This window comes from Salvelinus alpinus, chromosome 1, assembly GCF_045679555.1.
Source record: "Salvelinus alpinus chromosome 1, SLU_Salpinus.1, whole genome shotgun sequence".
NCBI lineage: Eukaryota > Metazoa > Chordata > Actinopteri > Salmoniformes > Salmonidae > Salvelinus > Salvelinus alpinus.
The window spans coordinates 19,466,361-19,490,280 of NC_092086.1; the positions used below are offsets into that span (position 1 = coordinate 19,466,361).

Here is a 23,920-nt window from a genome sequence, read left to right on the forward strand (position 1 = left end):
AGCTAGCTTGTCCCAAGTAGATATCTAGCTGGCTAGCTAATTCACAAATAAAAACAATAGGTACTTGGTTAAAATAGAAAGAAATCGATTTCTTTGTAAGTTTTCCCACTACTAGTACTCCTTCTGTGAATCAACTTTTTCTTCACGATAAGAAGCATATGTCATCAATAAATACCTTGTTTACTGTAAAATGGAAGGAAGCACAATCCCCTTTTCCAGTTTCCAACAGACGTTGAAAGGTATGTAATAAATAATAAAGATGCATTTGGAGTAATTATTGCATGGTGAGGCACACGTCGTTGACTGTGTAATCATTAGTGTGCTGTATCCATGACTACCCATCGAATCAATCACCAAAGCAATGCTCACTGATAGGGAAAACATGCTAGCTACCAGTAATGAAACACATCTATAGCTGGGGTTAACACAACTAGCATGAGGCAGCATGGCTAGCTAACATTAGTTTACCAATGTGCCCAGCTATATAACAATCCAATGCTCTCCCAGGGTATGCTGCACAATCAATAGAAGCCATTTGTGACACTGGGTCATTGCAAAGTAATTTATTGAGTTGTAGAACACCATTAAGTACCTCTTAAATTATGGGAGATGTCTGTAAAACATTATATAGGCAACTACTTATGTTCTATTGCCCTATGATCAGATCAAGTAAGAATAGCACAAAATATAGTCTACTATAATTATATGCATCTTCAGAAAATTGACAAAACTCAAAAGGTTGTACATTTATTCAATTCCTGTTAACATGGTGAAACATATAGAACATATCAAAACCATGATAGTAGAGTATTTGATCACATTGTGCATGCACCCCCTCAACAGGATAATGGTACAAAAAGACATACACCATGTGTAGCATTAGAGCAGAGCTTCAACACATCTGTCAGGTTTAAGAGGGCAGCAACTGAACATGTTTCATAGGATAAAGTGTAGGTCTTTATTCTAATGTTTCATAGGACAGGGTAGAGTGTGGGTCTTTATTGTAATGTTTCATAGGACAGGATAAATGGTGGGTCTTTATTGTAATGTTTCATAGGACAGGTTAGAGTGTGGGTCTTTATTCTAATGTTTCATAGGACAGGGTAGAGTGTGGGTCTTTATTGTAATGTTTCATAGGACAGGGTAGAGTGTGGGTCTTTATTGTAATGTTTCATAGGACAGGGTAGAGTGTGGGTCTTTATTGTAATGTTTCATAGGACAGGTTAGAGTGTGGGTCTTTATTGTAATGTTTCATAGAACAGGATAAAGTGTGGGTCTTTATTGTAATGTTTCATAGAACAGGATAGACTATGATTAAATGTCAGGAATTGTGAAAAACTGAGTTTGAATGTATTTGGCTAAGGTCTATGTAAACTTCCGACTTCAACTGTATATATTTTTTAAAATCTCAAAACATCTTAACTCTTCTGCAGTAAAATCTTGTACACCCAGGTACTTCTCAGCAGCTGCCCCCTACACTCATTAAAAACCCACTACCCCATGTCAGTTCATGCTGCAAGAGCTCTGATAGGTTGGAGGACGTCCTCCAGAAGTTGTCATAATTACTGTGTAAGTCTATGGAAAGGGGTGAGAACCATGAGCCTCCTAGGTTTTGTATTGAAGTCAATGTACCCAGAGGAGGGTGGAAGCTAGCTGTCCTCCGGCTACACCATGATGCTACCCTATAGAGTGCTGTTGAGGCTACTGTAGACATTCATTGCAAAGTAGTCTGTTTTAATCAATTACTTCATGTCTTTATATTTAGTATGAAGCTAACCTTTTTTAAATCAACTTTTTACAATTTGAATTTTTCAACAACAAAAATATTCACTGAGGATAGTCCTCCCCTCCTCCTCTGAGAAGCCTCCACTGATCCCCCCCCCCAACAGAAACCAGTCAGTCCCCCACATAATCCCCTCTTTACTAATACAGTGGGGAGAACAAGTATTTGATACACTGCCGATTTTGCAGGTTTTCCTACTTACAAAGCATGTAGAGGTCTGTCATTTTTATCATAGGTACACTTCAACTGTGAGAGACGGAATCTAAAACAAAAATCCAGAAAATCACATTGTATGATTTTTAAGTAATTAATTTGCATTTTATTGCATGACATAAGTATTTGATCACCTACCAACCAGTAAGAATTCCGGCTCTCACAGACCTGTTAGTTTTTCTTTAAGAAGCCCTCCTGTTCTCCACTCATTACCTGTATTAACTGCACCTGTTTGAACTCGTTACCTGTATAAAAGACACCTGTCAACACACTACGCCGTCATGGATTAAAATCCTGCAGCGCACGCAAGGTCCCCCTGCTCGAGCCAGCGCATGTCCAGGCCCGTCTGAAGTTTGCCAATGACCATCTGGATGATCCAGAGGAGGAATGGGAGAAGGTCATGTGGTCTGATGAGACAAAAATAGAGCTTTTTGCTCTAAACTCCACTCGCCGTGTTTGGAGGAATAGAAGGATGAGTACAACCCCAAGAACACCATCCCAACCGTGAAGCATGGAGGTGGAAACATCATTCTTTGGGGATGCTTTTCTGCAAAGGGGACAGGACGACTGCACCGTATTGAGGGGAGGATGGATGGGGCCATGTATCGCGAGATCTTGACCAACAACCTCCTTCCCTCAGTAAGAGCATTGAAGATGGGTCGTGGCTGGGTCTTCCAGCATGACAACGACCCGAAACACACAGCCAGGGCAACTAAGGAGTGGCTCCGTAAGAAGCATCTCAAGGTCCTGGAGTGGCCTAGCCAGTCTCCAGACCTGAACCCAATAGAAAATCTTTGGAGGGAGCCGAAAATCCGTATTGCCCAGCGACAGCCCCGAAACCTGAAGGATCTGGAGAAGGTCTGTATGGAGGAGTGGGCCAAAATCCCTGCTGCAGTGTGTGCAAACCTGGTCAAGAACTACAGGAAACGTATGATCTCTGTAATTGCAAACTAAGGTTTCTGTACCAAATATTCAGTTCTGCTTTTCTGATGTATCAAATACTTATGTCATGCAATAAAATGCAAATTAATTACTTAAAAATCATACAATGTGATTTTCTGGATTTTTGTTTTAGATTCCTTCTCTCACAGTTGAAGTGTACCTATGATAAAAATTACAGACCTCTACATGCTTTGTAAGTAGGAAAACGTGCAAAATTGTCAGTGTATCAAATACTTGTTCTCCCCACTGTACCTAACGAGCTTGCAAAGTTACAAATAACATAGCCAAATAACAGATGGCTATTTACATTGATATGCTTTGGAATGTCTAGCCAGCGTATCAGGAAAGCAAGCAAGACGTTAGTTTAGATAAACAAATGTAGTTCGCTAGCTAGCTAGATCGTTAGCTACCTTACATCAGACATCCTCTGCGCTGATGTTGGCTGACTGGATGCTATCAAAAAATGTAATGGGATGAATAGAAATAGTGATAGCACACAGAAAGCTACCATTGCTGCAATGATAGAACACATTTTACACTCTAGGGACATTGACCTTAAGGCCTACAGATGAATTCAGGTCTTTTTTATATTCATGTGTGCTTGTTTGTGTTAGTGTACGAGTACAGGTTCATAGGTTTGTGTGTGTGGGTTTGCAATTGGTGGAGGGTGGTATGTGCATTAACATTAGTGAAGTAACACTTAAAACATTGGTTTAGGTGTTATTACATGATCGGTTGAAGTTATTACGTTATTCATTTAAAAAGTTGTTACTCACCTGATAACTTTTTCCACTTAATGTAATAAGTTACATTACCATATTAAGCAACAAGATATTACATTTACCAGTTACATTACATTTATTACATCATGTAATAAACGTTATTACATTAACCGTTGTTACAAGACACAGTATGCATAGTTCTTACCTGGACCTCATGGATATTATTATCCAATGTATTATTGATTAGTTTTAGGAACATTTTAATCAATATAGATTACAATTTAAGTGATAACTTCTTGTTTAGAAGATAATTAATTGAATATATTAATCAATTGAATACATGAATATACACCTATTGTTAATAATAATAGTATAATGTGTGTATGAAAGATACAATTATCAACCCCCCCCCCCCAGTTCCCTATAACATTTTCTATGATAACATTTATCCACTTAGATCCCAATGTGTGATATTACATAGACACAGTGGAGACCTGATCCTAGATCAGAGCTGCATATTATCCTCCAGAGGTTACCATGGTGATCAGACTGAGACAACTGTTTAAGAATGGGAGATGGATATGACTGTTCACTGGATGTTTTCTACTGATCCTTTATTTATGGATCTGGTGCCGGTGTCGGATAGGACTGAGATGAAATATGGCACATTTTTGCTTTTTGGTGTTTTCTAATATACCCTAAATGAGTAAAGCTCTTTCTACACAGGCAGACATAGAGTTTCTCTCTAGTGTGTGTTCGCTGGTGTGAATTCAGGCTCCCTGATTGACTGAAGCTCTTTCCACAATTATCACACTTGTAAGGCTTCTCTCCTGTGTGTATTCGATGGTGTCGATTCAGGGTGGAAGCTGCAGCAAAGCTCTTCCCACACTGATCACAGCTGTAAGGTTTCTCTCCAGTGTGTGTTAGTTGGTGTGTTGTCAGGTTGACTGACTGATTGAAGCTCTTCCAACAATGATCACAGCTATAAGGCTTCTCTCCTGTGTGTGTTCGCTGGTGTCTAGTTAGTTTTCCTGATACAGCAAAGCTCTTTCCACACTGACCACAGCTATAAGGCCTCTCTCCAGTGTGTGTTCGCTGATGTGTAGTTAGGTAGGAAGCTAGAGCAAAGCTCTTCCCACATAGACAGACATAAGTTCTCTCTCCAGTGTGTATTACCTGGTGTCTAATCAGGCTGGAAGCTACAGCAAAGCTCTTCCCACACTGATCACAGCTATAAGGTTTCTCTCCAGTGTGTGTTCGCTGGTGCATAGTCAGGCTGCCTGACTGATTGAAGCCCTTTCCACACTGACCACAGCTGTAAGGTTTCTCTCCAGTGTGTGTTAGTTGGTGTGTTGTCAGGTTGACTGACTGATTGAAGCTCTTCCAACACTGATCACAGCTATAAGGCCTCTCTCCAGTGTGTATTAGCTGGTGTTTAGTCAGGTGGCCTGACTGATTGAAGCTCTTTCCACACTGATCACAGCTATAAGGCTTCTCTCCAGTGTGTACACGCTGGTGTATGGTTAAGGATCCTGCACGAACAAAGCTTTTCCTACAATCAAGGCAGGGGTAAGGCTTCTCCCCTGTATGAATTCTTACATTAGATTTGAAGGTGTTAGATGCAGCAAAACTCTTCCCACACTGATCACAGTGAATAATGAAGCCACTCTGGCTTGTGAAACTCTTCCCACAGTCAGAGCAGCAGTGGTGAGGTTTCTTCCCTATACGTCTCTGCTGGTGTTTCTTGAGATGTTCTGATCTGTTGACATTCTTCTCTGTCTTGTCAGCAACATGTTTTTGAGGCTCCCCAGACGATAAGCCCCTCCCACTAAGAGAACGATGGTTAGGGGTGTTCCCTGTAAAATAAAGACATTGAATAGTTAGTATTTGTTTATGGACCCATATTTCCAAAATCTTTTTGAATTTTTTTGAATTGTTTGTTATTTAGCAGGTGCTCTTATCAAGAGCAATTTACAGGAGCAATTAGGGTTAAGTACCTTGCTCAAGGGCACAGACAGATTTTTCACCTTGTCGGCTCAGAGATTCGAACCAGCAACCCTTTGATTAGTGGCCCAACGCTCTTAACCACTAACCTACCTGCCGCCCTGATCATCAATATACACTCAGTGGAGTGGGCAGTTTATTAGGCACACCCCCCTCCATACATGTATACTGTTAATCAATGAATTAACAGAAGTTACAGAAGCAGATTGTAGTCTCATCCACACACCCCATTGTTCTTACTTGATGAAATCAAATCTCCCTCCTCGTGTCCTTCTCTCACAGTTCCACTCTGCCCTGGTGTTTTCCTGCAGTCGACCAGTCGCACAGACACCCTCTTCAGATCCAGCAGTAAGGTGCTACCAGGAGAGTTGCAACCTGGGGACTCCGGCATGGTGGAGGGACTAGCTCTGTCCTGGTGACCACAGGAAGTAAAGTACATAGAATATCATTAGACCAAACATTTGATTACTTTAGTCTAAATCTCTGGTTGATGGCTGCATCCTTATAATACCTCCTTTCTCCTGAAGTGTGTAACCGTTCAGTACTTTCCACAAATGTACAACAATTCTAATGCCCCATCTTATGTTCAGAAGCTTTGATTGAGCATTCATTGGAGTTGAACACATCTTTCACCCCTGAATTAATCTTGGTTAACCCAGAACTAATGTCTCACGTAATTGTTCAGCCGCTCTATTTAGATCTGGGTTCATGCGTGTTAGGAGAGCTTAAGAGACGCTGTAACGAGGAGCTCCACCCTCTCAAGATACGGGCCAAATGTCCCCTCCCCTTTCCAAAATTCAGAGGACGCCAACACCTGCGAAAACGTGATTTGTCATAATAACCAGAGAGGAAAAACCTAAACACCTGAACTACTGCTGCTCATTATGATGTAGTATTTAGAGCCAAATCCATCAATTTGGTTTTACTTTACACCCTAAATTAAATGAATGTCAATTTATACAGTTATCCCCATGTACAATAGAGCCACGTCTTTCTGGTGCCATTTACAGCTTGTTCTTCTCACGAGTCACCAACCCTGATCCGGTAGCACCCCCCACCCCACTGAGTAGCATAGCTAGCATAGCGTCACAAGTAACTTGTAGCATCTAAATATCATTAAATCACAAGTCTAAGACACCAGATGAAAGATACAGGTCTTGTGAATAAAGCCACCATTTCAGATTTTTAAAATGTTTTACAGGGAAGACACAATATGTAAATCTATTAGCTAACCACGTTAGCAAAGGACACGATATTTTTACTCCCAACAGCTTTTTCCTGCGTCAGTAGCTATCACTAATTCGACGAAATAAAAATATATATAGCCACTAACCAAGAAACAACTTCATAAGATGACAGTCTGATAACATATTTATGGTATAGCATAGTTTTTTTTTTTTTAAATGTGCATTTTTCAGGTATAAATCACAGTTCTACATTGCAGCTGCAATCTGAAAAGGTGCCGACCAAGCCAGAACAATTACAGAGACCAACGTCATATAACTAATTACTCATTTTAAAACATTTCAGAAAAATACACAGCGTACAGATATTGAAAGCCCAACATCTGGTGAATCCAAACAATATTTCAGATTTATTAAATGTTTTATAACGAAAACAAAATGTAGCGCTAAATTAGCATAGCTATACCAGGCAGATTCGGCTGGGCGCCCACGGCAAGTTCACATGCAAAACAGATATGATATAACATCGTAAATTGGGTCTTACTATGGCTGATCTTTCATCAGAATGTTGATCAAAGTGTCCTTTGTCAAGATGAGTCGTTGGTTCCGTTCAGACATGTTCCTTTCCCACTCCATTTAGCACAGGTACCGGTCGAGTGGCACGGATTTCTCAAACGATACTAAAATCAGACAACGGAACACCGCAAAACTCCCGGAAAAATTCAAATAATCTGATTAAACTATATTGAAAAAACATACATTACGATGATATGGTCACATGTATCAAACAAAATTCGACACGGAGATAGTTTTCATACATAACGCCAGCAAAACAGTACAAAATCGCAGCTCCAATTCGAGCGATTCAGTAAACCGGAAGTTGTCGGTCACGCCAAAGAAATGGCTCCTATTTCACGTCAGTCCCAGATAAACAAAGAATTTCTCCTCTGACGTCCTCTTGACAACCAGAGGAAGGCGAATGAAGTGTGTTTCTGGTCATAGGGGGCACGACCATATATAGGCAGAGCTTTGAAGCCAGCATAACACATCTTGATTTTATGTTCTTGGTCATGGAAAGTGCTGTGAAATGACTTCTGTATCACTCAGAGACAAAATTGAAACGGTTTTAGAAACTAGAGATTGTTTTCTTTCCAATGGTATTATTTATATGCATATAGTAAGAGCAATAATTGAATAAGAGGCAGTTTAATCTGTAGAGCAAATTATGCTAATGCGAAAATAGCACCCCCTGTATTCTCAAGAAGTTAATTAAAGCGTTGCAGAGTTATTCTGATGTTTTTCTGGTGCTAGCAAGCATGCAATGAACAACGTGCTGTTTACATCTATATTTTCTCACCCTTCGGAAAATCAGATCACGACTCAATCCTATGTATTGTACAGATATTCCAGTAATTCTATACACATACTGTTCATAATGTCTATACATCCTGTGATGGAAAATGTTATCATGGGAAGAGCAGCCTTCAAAATGTTCATCTTGTCTTAGTGTCATAAATAATCCTTGGTTCCTGTCTGTACTTGGTAAAAATATGAAGGGAGGCAACATGACCCCCTCCTCAGGACCATCTGTCAGAACGCCCAGAATATGTTCTATAAGTTAAGATAGGTGACGGTGCCAGACACATGCCGGAACCAACCCTATGAACTACGTAACCTGTCTGTAACCAGTATATAAGAGATCTAACGGGACTGCCCCGAGGGAGCTACCTTCAGAACGCTACTTTATGCATCTTAAGTTTGACTTTGACCTCTAGAGCATGGTGATAATAAACAATGATTCATTTAAGATTGACTTTGAGTGTCCCCGTGTAGAATTTATACGACTATCTCATCACATCCACTACAAGACCAAAAGTATGTGGACACCTGCTCATCAAACATCTCATTCCAAATGCATGTGGTCCCCCTATTGCTGCTATAACAGCCTCCACTCTTCTGGGAAGGCTTTCCACTAGATGTTGGAACATTGCTGCAGGGACTTGCTTCAATTCAGCCACAAGAGCATTAGTGAGGTCGGGCACTGATGTTAGCCAATTAGGCCTGGCTCGCAGTCGGCGTTGTAATTCATCCCAAAGGTGTTTGATGGGGTTGAGGTCAGGGCTCTGTGCAGGCCAGTCAAGTTCTTCCACAACAATCTTGACAAACTATTGCTGTATGGAACTTGATTTGTGCAAGGGGGGCATTGTCATGCTGAAATAGGAAGGGCCTTCCCCAAACTGTTACCACAAAGTTGGAAGCACAGAATGGTCTAGAATGTCATTGTATGCTGTAGCGTTAAGATTTCCCTTCACTAGAATTAAGGGACAGAACCATGACAAACAGCCCCAGACAATAATTCCTCTTACACCAAACTTTGCCGTTGGCACTATGCATTGGGGCCGGTAGTGTTCTCCTGACATCTGCCAAACCCAGATGTGTCCGTCGGTGGCGTGCCTTACACCACTCCAGCCGACGCTTGGCATTGCGCAAGACAGTGGCGGATTTAGGTATGGGCGACATGGGCGCCCGCACAATTTGTTTTTTTGGAATGGTGACATTTGCGTGATCGGTTTTCTATCGCTCATTTGCACGTCACGTCAATGATATCATGTCACCGTGTGGGACTGTGGGTCAATTGACCTTGTCGGAGTGGGCGCCCTGATTCTAGTTTGGGGGCTAGGCAGGCTACTGCCTGGGAAGGTCTCCCACTCAGAAGTACGAGATGGGGAAGTGGGACGGGGGTAGGTTGACCTCAGGTCTCCCCACTGGAAGCCCGAGGTAGGGGGAGCGGGGGAATCTATCAAATAGCGCACCTCTAACTTTGTACAGTACTAATGCAATTAGTAAAATCAGTCACACTATGAAATGCTACCAAATCAACCACAATTCATTCATAATACTGTCAATATATAGTTTCACAGACATATTGTTGAATTTTTTTCTGGTTTGCGAAATCGTTAAGAATAATATAAAACCAGTCTGCACACCACCAAGTTGAATTGGTTTAGTCTTGACTCTTGGTTGACAGTGTTGGGGGATGGGTAATGTATTGATGTTCGAGTGCCAAATCAACACAAATGGATAAGAAAAGGTCTACGCCATCAGTTTAGGAAAAAGAGGAAAGAAGAAGGGGATAAAAAAGGTATGCAGCTGTCATCTCTTCATGAGTATAATATTATGCATGTAATGAAATAGGCTAGTATAACACTTTTGTTTGTTAGCATAGCAACCAACATAGCAACAGGCACATAGGGTGACAATATTCAGTTTTCTGTCCAACTAGTTTCCATAACATTGGATATAATTTCACACAGTTTCATCATGATAATGTGTGTAGCCTGCAGCAAAACGATTACAACCCAACAAGCACATTATTGATTTGGTTAACATTTGGACATCATAAAGGTTTTTGTGTGATTATATTGACTAGGTCCTGAGCTCAGTAAGGGGAATTTCCAATGCTGTAGGCTAACTTATAAGACGTCTATATTATGCATCTTTTGTGACATATTGAGTCTTTTGGGGTGTCTTATGCCTAGAATTAGCCAAGGAGGTTGTATGGTTCATTTGGCTCCTATTCTGAAAGTTTGATAAATTGTGCATAATGACATGTATATTTAATTGTGCAACAAATATATTTAGGGTGTCAGACTCCTATACAGTATTTAAATGCAAATTCAGGGGCACTTCTGACATTTTTTGGAGCACCCTCTGGCACTGGCCAGGATGAGGTGCCATCTACCTCCTCAGCCACACAGGCCTCTTCAGAAATGATCTCAGAGCCCCAGGATGAGGTGCCATCTACCTTCTCAGCCACACAGGCCTCTTCAGAAATGATCTCAGAGCCCCAGGATGAGGTGCCATCTACCTTCTCAGCCACACAGGTGTCTCCACAAATATTTTCTGAGCCTGAGGATGAAAACCCATTTGCTTCCACTTCTCCCCAGCAGGATTCTTCAGGTGGGTTTGTGCGCACGCACATGTGTTTGTGTGCATCCCTGCATAACAAACAAAATAATCTCCCTTTCGCAAAGTTTTAAGTTTCCATATTGTAGGTAACAATGATGATTTTATTATTACTGGGTATGTATGTGGCATGTTCCACCACTATAAATGCTGTGAATAACAGGCGTAAACTAATGCCCATGTGCTCTCCTTTAGAAACGCCTGTAGCAGCATCCCACCAAATCCTGCTGCTGAGGATGAACCACTGTATACAGATCCTGCTGCTGAGGATGAACCACTGTCTACAGATCCTGCTGACTGGCCTTCAGTTCTGACTGACAGAGTTCAGACACAACTAGTTTGCACAGGACCAAGTGAGGTACCACCTAACTTTGTTTCCCCAAGGAATGAGAGTGATGGAAGAAGTTGCCACCACCAGTATTTCAGGAAGACCTTGGTGAGTGGTGAAAAAATCCCTAGAAGTTGGCTGGTGTATTCTGAAAGAAACAACAGCCTCTTCTGCTGCAAACTCAGTTCTAAGAAGAAAATTAATTTGGCAAACTCAGGACTGACAGACTGGAAACATGCAAGTTCTTTATCTGACTTCACACGACAGCAGTCCAGAATACCAAAACATGGAAAGAACTGGCAATGAGGATCAAAAAAGGGGAAACAATTGATAAGCATGAGATGGCACTTATGGAGGCTGAGAGGATAAAATGGAGAGAGGTGTTGACACGTCTGACTGCGATTGTGCAGTCTCTGGCAATTAGAAATCTGGCACTAAGGAGACACACAGAAACACTCTACTCTCCATCAAATGGACATTTCCTCAAAGAGGTTGAACTGAAGGCACAATTTGATCCAGTCATGAAAGAGCACCTTAACTGTGTCCAAAAAGGGACCTTGAGTCACACCACTAGCTACCTTGGACACCAAATACAGAATGAACTCATTGATTTGTTGAGCAGCAAGGTCATTTCAATAATGGTGAGTGACATCAAGCTGGCAAAATTGTATCATTCTAGATTGCTCCTCAGATGTCAGCCACACTGAACAGTTGTCAGTTGTGATTAGAATTGTGTGACTGAAGGAGAAGCCCCACATAAAGGAACATTTTATGGGGTATTTGGAGGCAGGAGTACACGGGCCAACATTTGACATCCCTGATTCTCAAAAGATTAGAGGAGCTAAACATTCCTTTTGAGGACTGCAGAGGACAGTCTTATAATAATGGGGCCAACATGAGGCAAAAACAAAATGTGTCCAAGCCAGACTCCTGGACATGAATCCAAGAGCTCTATTTGTGCAATGTGGGGCTCACACATTGAACCTGGTTGTGGCTGATGCTGCTAAACGTTTTGTCGATGCCACAGGTTACTTTGGCATCTTACACAAACTGTACACCTTGTTCTCAGCCGACACACTGCGATGGGCCATCCTGAAAAAACATGTGGACATCACTTTGAAGGACTGAGACAAGGTGGGAGAGTACATTTGTGTCGAGACACTGAGGAATCAAGCAGCAGCGGTGAGAGGCACTGATTGAGTTGAGGGATCAAACCAAAGACCCTGTGATGAAGATTGAGGCCCAGTCCTTGTCAGAGGAGGTGGGATCATACCGCTTCAGCATCTGTACAGTGGTGTGGTATGACATCTTGAGCCAGATCCAACATGTGAGCAAGCTGATGCAGTCTCCCAGTATGCAATTGTGGATGTTTCAGTCAGTCTTCTCAGAAAGACAGAGAGAGGTCTAAGCAACTACAGGGCAACAGGCTTTATGACTGCACAAACGTCAGCCAAGGATATTTGCCAGGGTATGAATGTCGAGGCCGTTCTACAACAAAAAAGGCAGAGGTACACAAAGCGGAACTTTTCATGCGAATCATTTGATGAGTCTTTGAGTGATGCCCTGAAGAAGCTGGAGGTGACATTTTTCAATGTCGTTGTTGATGCTGCAACCTCAGCCCTTCAGGAAGTTTGGAGTGGACTTTCCAAAGTCTCTCAAATCCTACCTGAGGTCCACCATGACACAGGAACGCCTTAGTGGCCTTGCTGTCATCAGTATTAACCATGCAATTGCTGGGCAGATTTCTTATGATGTAATTGATGACTTTGCATCAAGGAAGGCAAGAAAGGTCAGGGTTTAGATGGCAGTTGTGCAATTTAGTTTGTGTGTTTCTTGTTTGAAGTGCAATAGTGTAATAATCAGGTTCTCTTCCTTATAAGTGTGTTATTCTATTTGTGTATTTGTGTGATAAAGGATTGTGCAATTTAGTTTTATTTGTGTGTTTGTTAGCAATAGGGTAATAGTGTAATAATTTGATTCTCAGTTTTATTTGTATTTATATACTACAATTTGTTTCTCTTTGTCTTTGTTACTTCTTTTTGATATTTATGAGTCATATTTTTGTATATTTTTATTGATATATTTTTAAATGTTCTGATTATTTATTTGTGTTGTTCCAAATGTCTGAATAAAATTACAGTTCGAGCAGAACGGTGCTGAAGGGGGGGGGTTCGCCCAGGGAGCCATACAAGCTAGAAATGCGACTGGCGCAAGGTGATCTTAGGCTTGTGTGCGGCTGCTCAGCTATGGAAACCCATTTCATGAAACTCCTGACAAACAGTTGTTCCGACATTGCGTCCAGAGGCAGTTTGGAACACGGTATGGAGTGTTGCAACCGAGGACAGATGATTTTAACGCGTTACGCACTTCAGTACTCTGTGGTCCCATTCTGTGAGCTTGTGTGGCGTACTCCTCGATTGAGCCATTGTTGCTCCTAGACTTTTCCACTTCACAATAACAGCACTTACAGTTTACCGGGGAAGCTCTAGCAGGGCAGATATTTTACGAACTGACTTGTAGGAAAGGTGGCATCCTATGGTGGTGCCACGTTGAAAGTCACTGAACTCTTCAGTAAGGCCATTCTACTGCCAATGTTGTCTATGGAGATTGCATGGCTGTGTGCTCAATTTTAGACACCTGTCAGCAACAGGTGTGGCTGAAATAGCCAAATCCAATCATTTGAAGGGGTGTCCACATACTTATGAATGTACTGTATTTATACTCTGGACTAATATTTACATATTTCTTAATTCCATTATTTTACTTTTAGATGTATGTAACGTTATTGTTGTGAATTGTTAGATATTACTGCATAAACTAGGAACACAAGGATTTCGCTACACCGGCAATAAGATCTGCTAAGTATGTGTATGCGACCAATAAAATCTGATTTGATTTCTCAGCTAGTTTAAGTTGTATCGTGTCTGACAGTGAAATATGGCTAGCGTTTACCGTAGCTTGGACTATGGAGTAGCTAGCTAGCGTTGCAGAAGTCCATTGTATTGCATGCATTCCAAGGTAACAGTGTGGCATTTAAAAAAAAATGATGTAGCTATGTTTTGTGGAAAAATGTACCGAGTGGCATTTGGACGTGAACTTGCTATCGTTAGCTAGCTTTTCTGTCGATGTCAGCTGTTGTCTGCTAGCAAGCTAATGGCTTTAGTTATTTGTGTAAAAAACCTTCCATAAACAATTACAGCTAGCTACATTTATTTGCCTTTTCGTTAGATAGCTAGCTACAGAGGATAGCTGCTGGACTTTGGACAAGCAAGCTAACGTTAGCTAATAGCAGCTGTATTGTTGCCAAGCATCCAAGTTGCTGACCAGGTTAGATAGAACTATAGATAGGTAGATAGATATAGATATATTTGTCTGAAACTTAGTTGGCATTGCCAGAAATGCTACAAAAACTTCTTAATGGACAGAAATGTGCACGCGAGAGTGATAAATTATAAATGTAATAAAAACTGTTGCATCTACAAAGTTAGTCAAACATTTAAGTCCAATGGTCACTTTATGGAAGCTAGTGTCGTTTTAATCCACTGCAATCATTTTTACCAAGTCGGCGCAGAAAATACTTAACACTCACGACTACAATATCTTGGAATATAAAACAAAATAATTTGTATGATTAACATTTTTATCTTAGCAAGGAAGCCAGACAACAAAAAGTAAAAGTGTGTACTGTATGACTGACTCATAAACCGTTCAGGGAACATGAAAGATGAGGATGGCATTGGCATTTCTCTACAAGTTAAGGTGAGTCAACATGTTTTTTTTTCTATTCGCAATGCACACACAGAAATCAGTACCATGGATAGACGCATCGTATTTAGCATAAGTTTATATAACTAAATCGTTTTGGCAGGGGTGCAGCATTTAGAAGTGGGGGGGACATATTTATTTTTTAACCAGTCGGAGAAACACTCTAAACAGCCTACCCGACCTCTGGGGTGCGTCTGCAAGGTCCTGAAAGTACACTGTTGCCTCGTTTTGTATCGCATCCCAAAGATAAAACTGGGGGGGGGGGGGGGTACAAAAAATGCTAATTCAGAATGTAGGGATGATCCTTGTCCCCAGTGAAAGTTGCACCCCTTGTTTAAAAAATATATATTTTAGTTGTAGTAGTGTAAGCATAGGTGATAAGATGATGTTGAAGTTGAAATGGTGCTTGAATAGTGGAGGCAGGGCCTGTTTTCTTTGCGACTTGCGGTAACTAAATCAATTGCTGTTTAGTAGTCTGAAAACGTTGGAAACATTAACTTGCTTGATCATTCTGTAGGTTGTAACTGAATTTAACAGGACAGATGTTGCTCTCCGGTTTTATGATTTTAACAAAGGTGTGGTTGAATTTATTCTGCCACCTTCTTGTCTCGGCTGTGTCAAGGCTTATGAACTAACAGGTTATATAACAAACAACGCAATTATCACAACACAGGTTGTAATATGGCTATTTTTCTGGCGTGGCTTGCCTGGCGATTTTACCCACACACCACTACTGCAAGTTGTAGCTTTGCCCTCATTATTTCTCCATGATTTTGACTTTACCTGCTTGTTGCGCATTGCCTTGTATCAATCTGTGTGCTTTAGGCTAATAGGCTGCTGAAGGACAAAATAACCCAAGTGTTTATTACCACCATTGTTTATTTTGTCTAGCTGTTCAAATTGAACGAATGGATATGGAAGATCAAAGATTATGAAAGCTAGGCCTTGACATTTCATACACCACAGAAAGCATACTGTTCATAAGTCAACCAGACTTACCCGATCCATCGTGGAAGCAACTGTATTCTTTCTTTAACGTTTCTTCAAATAAAAAACATGACAGTAAGAGTAACGTAACGTTACGCTACAGTTACTTTCTTTGTCATAGCGTTCAGATAAAGAAAAGATAGACCACACCTATATAAATATCAAAACTCCATTTACGTTGTGACAAATAAACGTCTCATTTAGACTAATCTTACATTAGAAACATCCTGGAAAAGCCCGTGGAAATGTATTTGGATTGAAAACTAGATAGAGGACGGTAACAAAGAACTTCCAGTTGATGCTTTTCAGCTTCTTCTGTGGTGTTTAAAAGATGCCGCCACCTACTGTACATAGTAATCAACACCTCTCTTCAAGTGGGTGAGGCGGTTAAGGGATTAAGGGAGTCATTTATTGTTAGGATATAACTGCTGTATTGTCTCAAATATATAGTATGTTAAATTAATGTCAAAACATAAATTGGCATAATCAATATATCATTAATCTATTTAAACTTTAAATTATTATTTGTATCACGTATTTTGTGTCATCCTCAATGATTGCAAATGCATTATGTTCACGTGTGGTTGTATTGTTTTTACATTAGCAAATTACATCAAATTAAAATCAAAACAAATCTAAGGTATTTATAGAAACAACAAAAACAGCTTGCAGCCTCCGGCTGGTTGTGGTTTGCTGGAAGGTGGCAGGCTGAATTTGAGATGAGAGAAATTCCTTGCTATAGTCTTTCAAATTAGCTCATGGCTAGATGGCTTTCTAGGACTTATAGCGGTCCTCTGAATGGAAGATGCAAAAGCGGCCTGCCAAGAGCTTGTAGCAGTCCTGTGAGTGCAGGCTAAGAAACTTCAATTAAATAGGCCATTCGTTTTTGATGACCAAATTCAACACTCTCTCATGTGGTCCACCATAACACCTCCTCCTCCATGCGTCACGGTGGGAAATACACATGCAGAGATGTTTTAATCAATTACTTTGTAACGTGATTATATTTAGTACAGTTTCATCTAAAAAGGATAACTTCAATGTTTTACAATTTAAATATTTCTGAAAAATCCATGAGGATGGTCCTCCGCTTCCTCTGGAGGAGCCTCCACTGATACACACCTCCAACAGACACCAGTTAGTCACCCAGATAATCCCCTCCTTACTAATACCTAACGAGCTCAAAGTAACAAATCACATAGCCAGATAACAGCTGGCTAATTACATTGATATGCTTTGGAATGTCTAGCCAGCGTATCAGGAAAGCTAGCTAAGCTAGCTAGTTTGTTAGCGACCTTACATCAGATTGTCCTCTTTTCTGCTGCTCTGATGTTGGCTGACTGGATGCCTTCATCTTTGAAATGAAGAGGAAAAAAAGAGGGAATTTTTTGTTGTTGATAGAATAGCATTACTTCTCAATGTTCGACGACATGGCAACCCCATGAGTTGAGACTTCAGTTCCCGTTTCAAAATCCTCTGGTTCAAAGTGGTGGCTACAAACAGACATTTTGATATTTCTCACATCAACTGGGTACACCTTCACGGGGCGGTTCTCCAAGTCCTGAAATCGCTATGAATTCTGGATATTGTGATTTGCTTACAACCAGAAAATGTAGCAAGCCCGTTTCTACAAGTGAGATACAGAAACATTCATATTTACATGTAGTGAGGAATTAACATTTTTATAAGTTGATATATTAATAACATATTAATGGACATGCACTGAGTGGACAAAACATTATGATCACCTGCTCTTTCCATTACATAGACTGAACAGGTGAATCCAAGTGAAAGCTGTGATCACTTACTGACGTCACTTGTTATAGCCACTTCAAATCAATGTAGATGAAGGATAGGAGACAGGTTAAAAAGGTGTTTTTAAGGCTTGAAACAATTGAGACATGGATTGTGTATGTGTGCCGTTGATGTTGAATGTGCAAGAAAAAAATATTGAAGTGCCTTTGAACAGAGTATGGTAGTAGGTACCAGGAGCACCGGTTTGTCTCAAGAACTGCAACCTAAAGGACATCCAGCAAACTTGACAAAACTGTGGGAAGCATTGAGTCAACATGGGCCAGCATCCCTGTGGAACACTTTTGACACCTTGTAGAGTCCATGCACCAAGAAATTGAGGCTGTTTTGAGGGCAAAGGGGGCAACTCAACATTAGGAAAGTGTTCTTAATATTTTGTACACTCAATGTATACAGGTAAGTCTGTATTCTAGAGGTCGAAGATCAAAGTTCTGTTCTGAATGGACAGCTGTGAATCTAAGCTTTCCAATGAGCTATGATTAAAGGGTATACATGAGTAATAACCTGTATGCTGACGTTGTCATAGGGTAAAACTGAATGGGATGGAGGGATGAATAGAAAGAGTGATAACACACAGAAAGCTACCATTGCTGCAATGATAGAACACATTCAACTACAGGGACATAGACCTTAAAACAAATCTATATGAGACATTTTCACCCCAAGTGAGACAACCGAGCACCCTGGCTCATTGACTATAAGGCCTACAGATTCATTCAGTAAATGTTTTATCATTGTGTCTGTGTGTGTGTATATATATATAAATACAATTGTACATTTCAATAATTACGTTATTTTACTTTTAGAAGTGTGTGTATTGTTAGATATTACTTAATACACTGTTCAAGCTAGGAACACAAGCGTTTCTACACCCGCAATAACATCTGCTAAATATATGTATGTGACCAATACGATTTGAATATTAGAGTGTGTGTTTGTGTGTGAGTACAAGTGCATAGGTTTGTGTGTGTGGGTTTGTAATTGGTGGAGGTTGGTATGTGCATTAACATTAGTGAAGTAACACATTAAACATTGGTTTAGGTGTTTGATCGGTTGAAGTCATTATGTTATTTATTTAAAAAGTTGTTACTCACCTGATAACGTAACTTATTACATTAAGTGGAAAAAGTCATACTATAACAATTCAACATTTTATCATATTAACCAAGAAGATATTACATTTACTGGTTTTATTACATTATAAATCTAAAAGTTATTACATTAACCGTTGTTACAAGACAGCATACATAGTTCTTGCCTTGACGTCATGAATATTATTATTCAATGCGTCATTGATTCGTTTTAGGATCCTTTTAATGAATGTAGATATAACATTTAAGAAATGAAAGTGATAACTTGTTTAGAAGATAATTGATTTAATTTATTGAATAAATGAATATACACCTATTGTTGAAACATTATTCTACATGAAGAATTTAATAATAATAGTATCATGAGTATATGAAAGAAGATAGAATTATCAACCCCCCCTCCCCCCCACAGGTTCACTATAACATTTCCTATGATAACATTTATCCATTTAGATCAATGTGTGATATTACATAGACACAGGGGAGACCTGATCCTAGATCAGAGCTGCATATTATGCTGCACAGAGGTTACCATGGTGATCAGACTGAGGCAACTGTTTAAGAATGGGAGATGGATATGACTGTTCACTGGATGTTTTCTACTGATCCTTTATTTAGGGATCTGGAACCGGTGCCAGAAGGGAGATGAAATACAGCAAGTTTGTGCTTTCTGTTTTTTTCTCATTGGCCCTAAATAAACAAAGCTCTTCCCAGCTAGACAGACATAAGGTTCCTTCTCCAGTGTGTGTACACTGGTGTGAATAAAGGGTCCATAACTGACTGAAGCACTTCCCACACTGATCACAGATAAAAGGCTTCTTTCTCTCCAGTGTGTGTTAGCTTGTGTTTAGTCAGGGAGAAAGTTTGAGAAAAACTCTTTCCACACTGATCACAGCTATAAGGTTTCTCTCCAGTGTGTGTTCGCTGGTGTCTAGTCAGGGTGGAAGCTCGAGCAAAGCTTTTTCCACATAGACAGACGTAAGGTCTCTCTCCAGTGTGTGTTAGCTTGTGTGTAGTCAGCTCTCCTGACTGATTGAATCTCTTCCCACATTGATCACAGCTATAAGGCCTCTGTCCAGTGTGTGTTCGCTGGTGTGTAGTCAGCTCTCCTGACTGATTGAATCTCTTCCCACATTGATCACAGCTATAAGGCCTCTCTCCAGTGTGTGTTCGCTGGTGTGTAGTCAGGTGTCCTGACTGATTGAAGCTCTTCCTACACTGTTCACAGCTATAAGGTTTCTCTCCAGTGTGTAAACGCTTGTGTATGGTCAGGCCTCCTGAATTAGCAAAGCTTTTCCCACAATCAAGGCAGGGGTAAGGCCTCTCCCCTGTATGAATTTTCAGATGATATTTTAAGGCATTAGATGCAGTAAAACCCCTCCCACACTGAGAGCAGCAGTACAGTTTCTCTCCAGTGTGAATCTGCGGGTGAATTAAGGACCTCAGTCTAGTAAAACTCTTCCCAAAGTCAGAGTAACAGTGGTGAGGTTTCTTCACTGTACTTCTCTGCTGGTGTTTATTGAGGTGATCTGATCTGGAGAGACTCTTCTCTGCCTCTTCAGCAACATGATGTTGTTGAGGCTCCCCAGATGATAAGTACCTTCCACTGAAAGAGCGATGGTTATGGGAGTCCCCTTTGAAACAAAAGACATTGAGTAACTAGGTTTTGGAAATATGGGTCCATAAACAAATATTATACAAATAATATAGCAACATACACTCAGCGGACAGTTTATTTGGTCCACCCCCCCTTTCACAAAAATTGATCGCTCTACATACAGTGGGTCACGTGGCGGTGAGTCCATTGACCCATCCAGCATGGTGTCAACGGGACAGGCTAGTCGAGGTGGTGATCTGGTGTGGGGAATGTTTTCCAGGCACACGTTAGGTCCCTTGATACCAATTGAGCATCGATTGAACGCTACAACGTATCTGAACATTGTTACTGACCAAACCCAATAGAGTATCTTTGGGATGAGATGGAACGGGCTGTTGGCAGCATGAATGTGTAGCCGTCCAATCTGCAGCAACTGCGTAATGCCATCGCGTTAGAATGGACCAACATCCCTGGGGAACGTTTGACACCTTGTAGAATCAATGCACCAAATAATTCAGGCTGTTCTGGAGGCAAAGGAGGGTCCGACCCAGTACTAGATGGGTGTACCTAATAAACTGGTAACTGAGTGTATATTTTTTATCAAATCAACAGAAGTTGCCCCCCATTGTTCTTACTTGATGAAATCAAATCTCCATCTCCCTCCTCGTGTCCTTCTCTCACAGTTCCACTCTGCCCTGGTGTTTTCCTGTAGTCGACCAGCCGCACAGACACCCTCTTCAGATCCAGCAGTAAGGAGCTACCGGGAGAGTTGTGACCAGGGGACTCCGGCAGGCTGGAGGGGGATGGGCTAGCACTGTCCTGGTGACCACAGGAAGTATTGTACATAGAATATCATTAGACCAAACATTTTATTACTTTAGTCTAAATCTCTGATTGACAGGAGGTATAAGGATGCACCATTCTCCTGAAGTGTGTCAACGTTCACTACTTTACACATATGTACAGTTTCTCAATCACGTCGGCCAATTTTTCAAATGGAAGTGGTATATATTTTTGTAATATCCAGTCTTATGTTCAGAACCTTTGATTCAACATTCAGTGGAGTTGAACACATCTTTCACCCTGAGTTAATCTTGGTTAACACAGAATTTAAGTGTCACGTAATTGGTCAGTCACTCGATTAAGTTCTGGGTTCATACATATTGGGAGAGATTAGGAGATGCTAGAACGAGGAGCAGAACCGGAATGAGAAGCTCCCCGTCTCTCAAGATACGGGCCGAATGCCACCTCCCCTTCCGAAATTTGAAAGACGGTAACATCTGCTAAATCATGATTTGTTCAAATAGCCAGTGACGCAAAACCTAAAACACCAGAACTATTGCTGCTAGTTATCCCACTTGGAGAATGTTGAGAAAAATGTCAGTCTCATAGTTTCAGTATTCTTATACAGTACATACGTAGAAGAAACCATCAGATATAGGGGTATTGTAACATGTAGTAGAAGCCTACAGTAAAAAGGTATTGGTGTAGCCTGGTGAGATTTCTGCCCCATGCAACATTGCTCAAGATCCACTTTTCTATGTGACTTGTTACTGTAACAGCATCCTCATCTAAAATCAACAGCTTACAGTGTATCAACAACATTCAGATAATGAATGGAATAAACTCATTTATTTCAGCACTTTAAAAAAAACGACACACTATATAATTCTGGTTTCGTAGTTCAGTTTTTAGCAGTTTAAAAACAAATGACATGAAAATATTTTCAAAAAGAAGTTTGAAACTGATTTTTGTGCTTAGAGTTGTGAAAATGTAACACATACTTGTGAAAATGTAACACATACTTGTGAAAATTGTACCAAAGAGAAACATAATTAGATTGGAGTCATGGGCTAGTGGGTGTATCCACCATATGTTTTATACCAGTCATTTCATTTCCAATCAGTGAAGGGAAGTGAATAAGTGCACCCTTTGGAAGGACAGAAAGACAATTAGGGATTCGTTAACATAGTATCTAGGCAGAAGTGGTTTTGAATTATGTTTTTTTCTACTTGCACTCACACACAGATATCAGTACCATGGATATAAATATTTAGCTTAGGTTGATCGGACTAAATCGTTGTTGGTATCTTTTAGTTGTCAATTTAGTAGACTAAGCATTGGTGATTAGATGATGTTGAAGTTGAAATGGTGCTTAAATAGCGGAGGCAGCCCCTGTTTTCTTTGCGACTTGAGGTAACTAAATCAATATTTGTTTAGAAGTCCGATTTTTCTTTTTTTACCTTTATTTAACTAGGCAAGTAAATTACATGCAAAATGTTTTGTGCTCTCCGTCTCTGTCTTCTTGTATCGGCTGTGTCAAGGCATATGAACTAACAGCATCAAACAACACAATCACAACACATAGGTAATGTATTTTTTTCTGGATTGGCTTCCATGTAAAAACAACATTCTGGCTTATTTCTCCATTGTTCTGACTTTACCTGCTCGTTGCGCATTGCCTTGTATCAAACTGTGCTTACGGCTAGTAGGGTACTTTGCTGAAGGACAAAGTATCTCAAGTGTTTATTACCACCATTGTTTATTTTGTCCAGCTGTTCAAATGGAATGAATGATATGGAAGATCGAAGATGAAAACTAGGCCAATACATTTTATACTGTTAATAAAAGTAAACCAAACGTACCCGATCCATCGTCGAAGCTATTCTTTCTTCAACGTTTCTTCAAATAAAAAAACTTGACAGTAAATGTGTACCGTACACTTTGTAGTAGCATTCATATAAAGAAGAGCTAGACAAGAGCAATCAAACGTAATTTTAAATATCACAACTCGACTTAAATTGTGACAAATAAATGTCTGATGTAGGCTAGTCTTACTTCAGGAAGATCCTGGATAAGATTTTAGATTATCTATTAGAGTCAATAAAACGTTCAACACCCTATCCACCAATAATCCTGTTGTCTGTTATCGTCTAACTCTACCCGAGAGTCTGTTGGAACAACGTCCCCTTCGAAAGTCCAGATAGTTAATTGTCTGAGGCCCAGTAAGTGTAGCCTTGTAAATACAAGACTGATTACCGCTGCGCTATACGTGCAACGAACCAGTAAAACACGATGTATGTTCAATCCGACCTCTGCAGTGGCCATGCAGCATTTACAGCAATGCAACCTCCGCAGTAGTCAGTGCATTCATACATCTTCCGCTTCACGGAGCAGACCCAAAGCTGTAGTGAAGGAAGTGGTCTTCTTCTTCTTTGGTATTATGGCGGTCCGCATACAATTGTTAAATATGCATGCCGCTACGTACTGTATTGGCTGTGTATCAGCCTACTACTCTGTAGTCTGAATTCATTATGCTTTGGGAAAAACCAACTAACTAATGCTGCACAGTGGTGGAAAAAATACCAAATCGTCATACTTGAGTAAAAGTAAAGATATCTTAATAGAAAATGACTAAAGTAAAAGTTGGAAGTCACCCAGTAAAATATTATTTGAGTAAAAGTCTAAAAGTCTTTCGTTTTAAATATACTTAAGTATCAAGTGTAATTTCTCAAATTTAATTAAG

General features: G+C 40.3%; 1 pseudogene; it reads right to left on the reverse strand.

Annotated features, from left to right (window-relative positions):
* Positions 1–3,757: 3,757 nt before the first annotated feature.
* Positions 3,758–23,845, reverse strand: LOC139576605 (zinc finger protein 271-like; annotated as a pseudogene).
* Between the last annotated feature and the right edge of the window lie 75 nt (positions 23,846–23,920).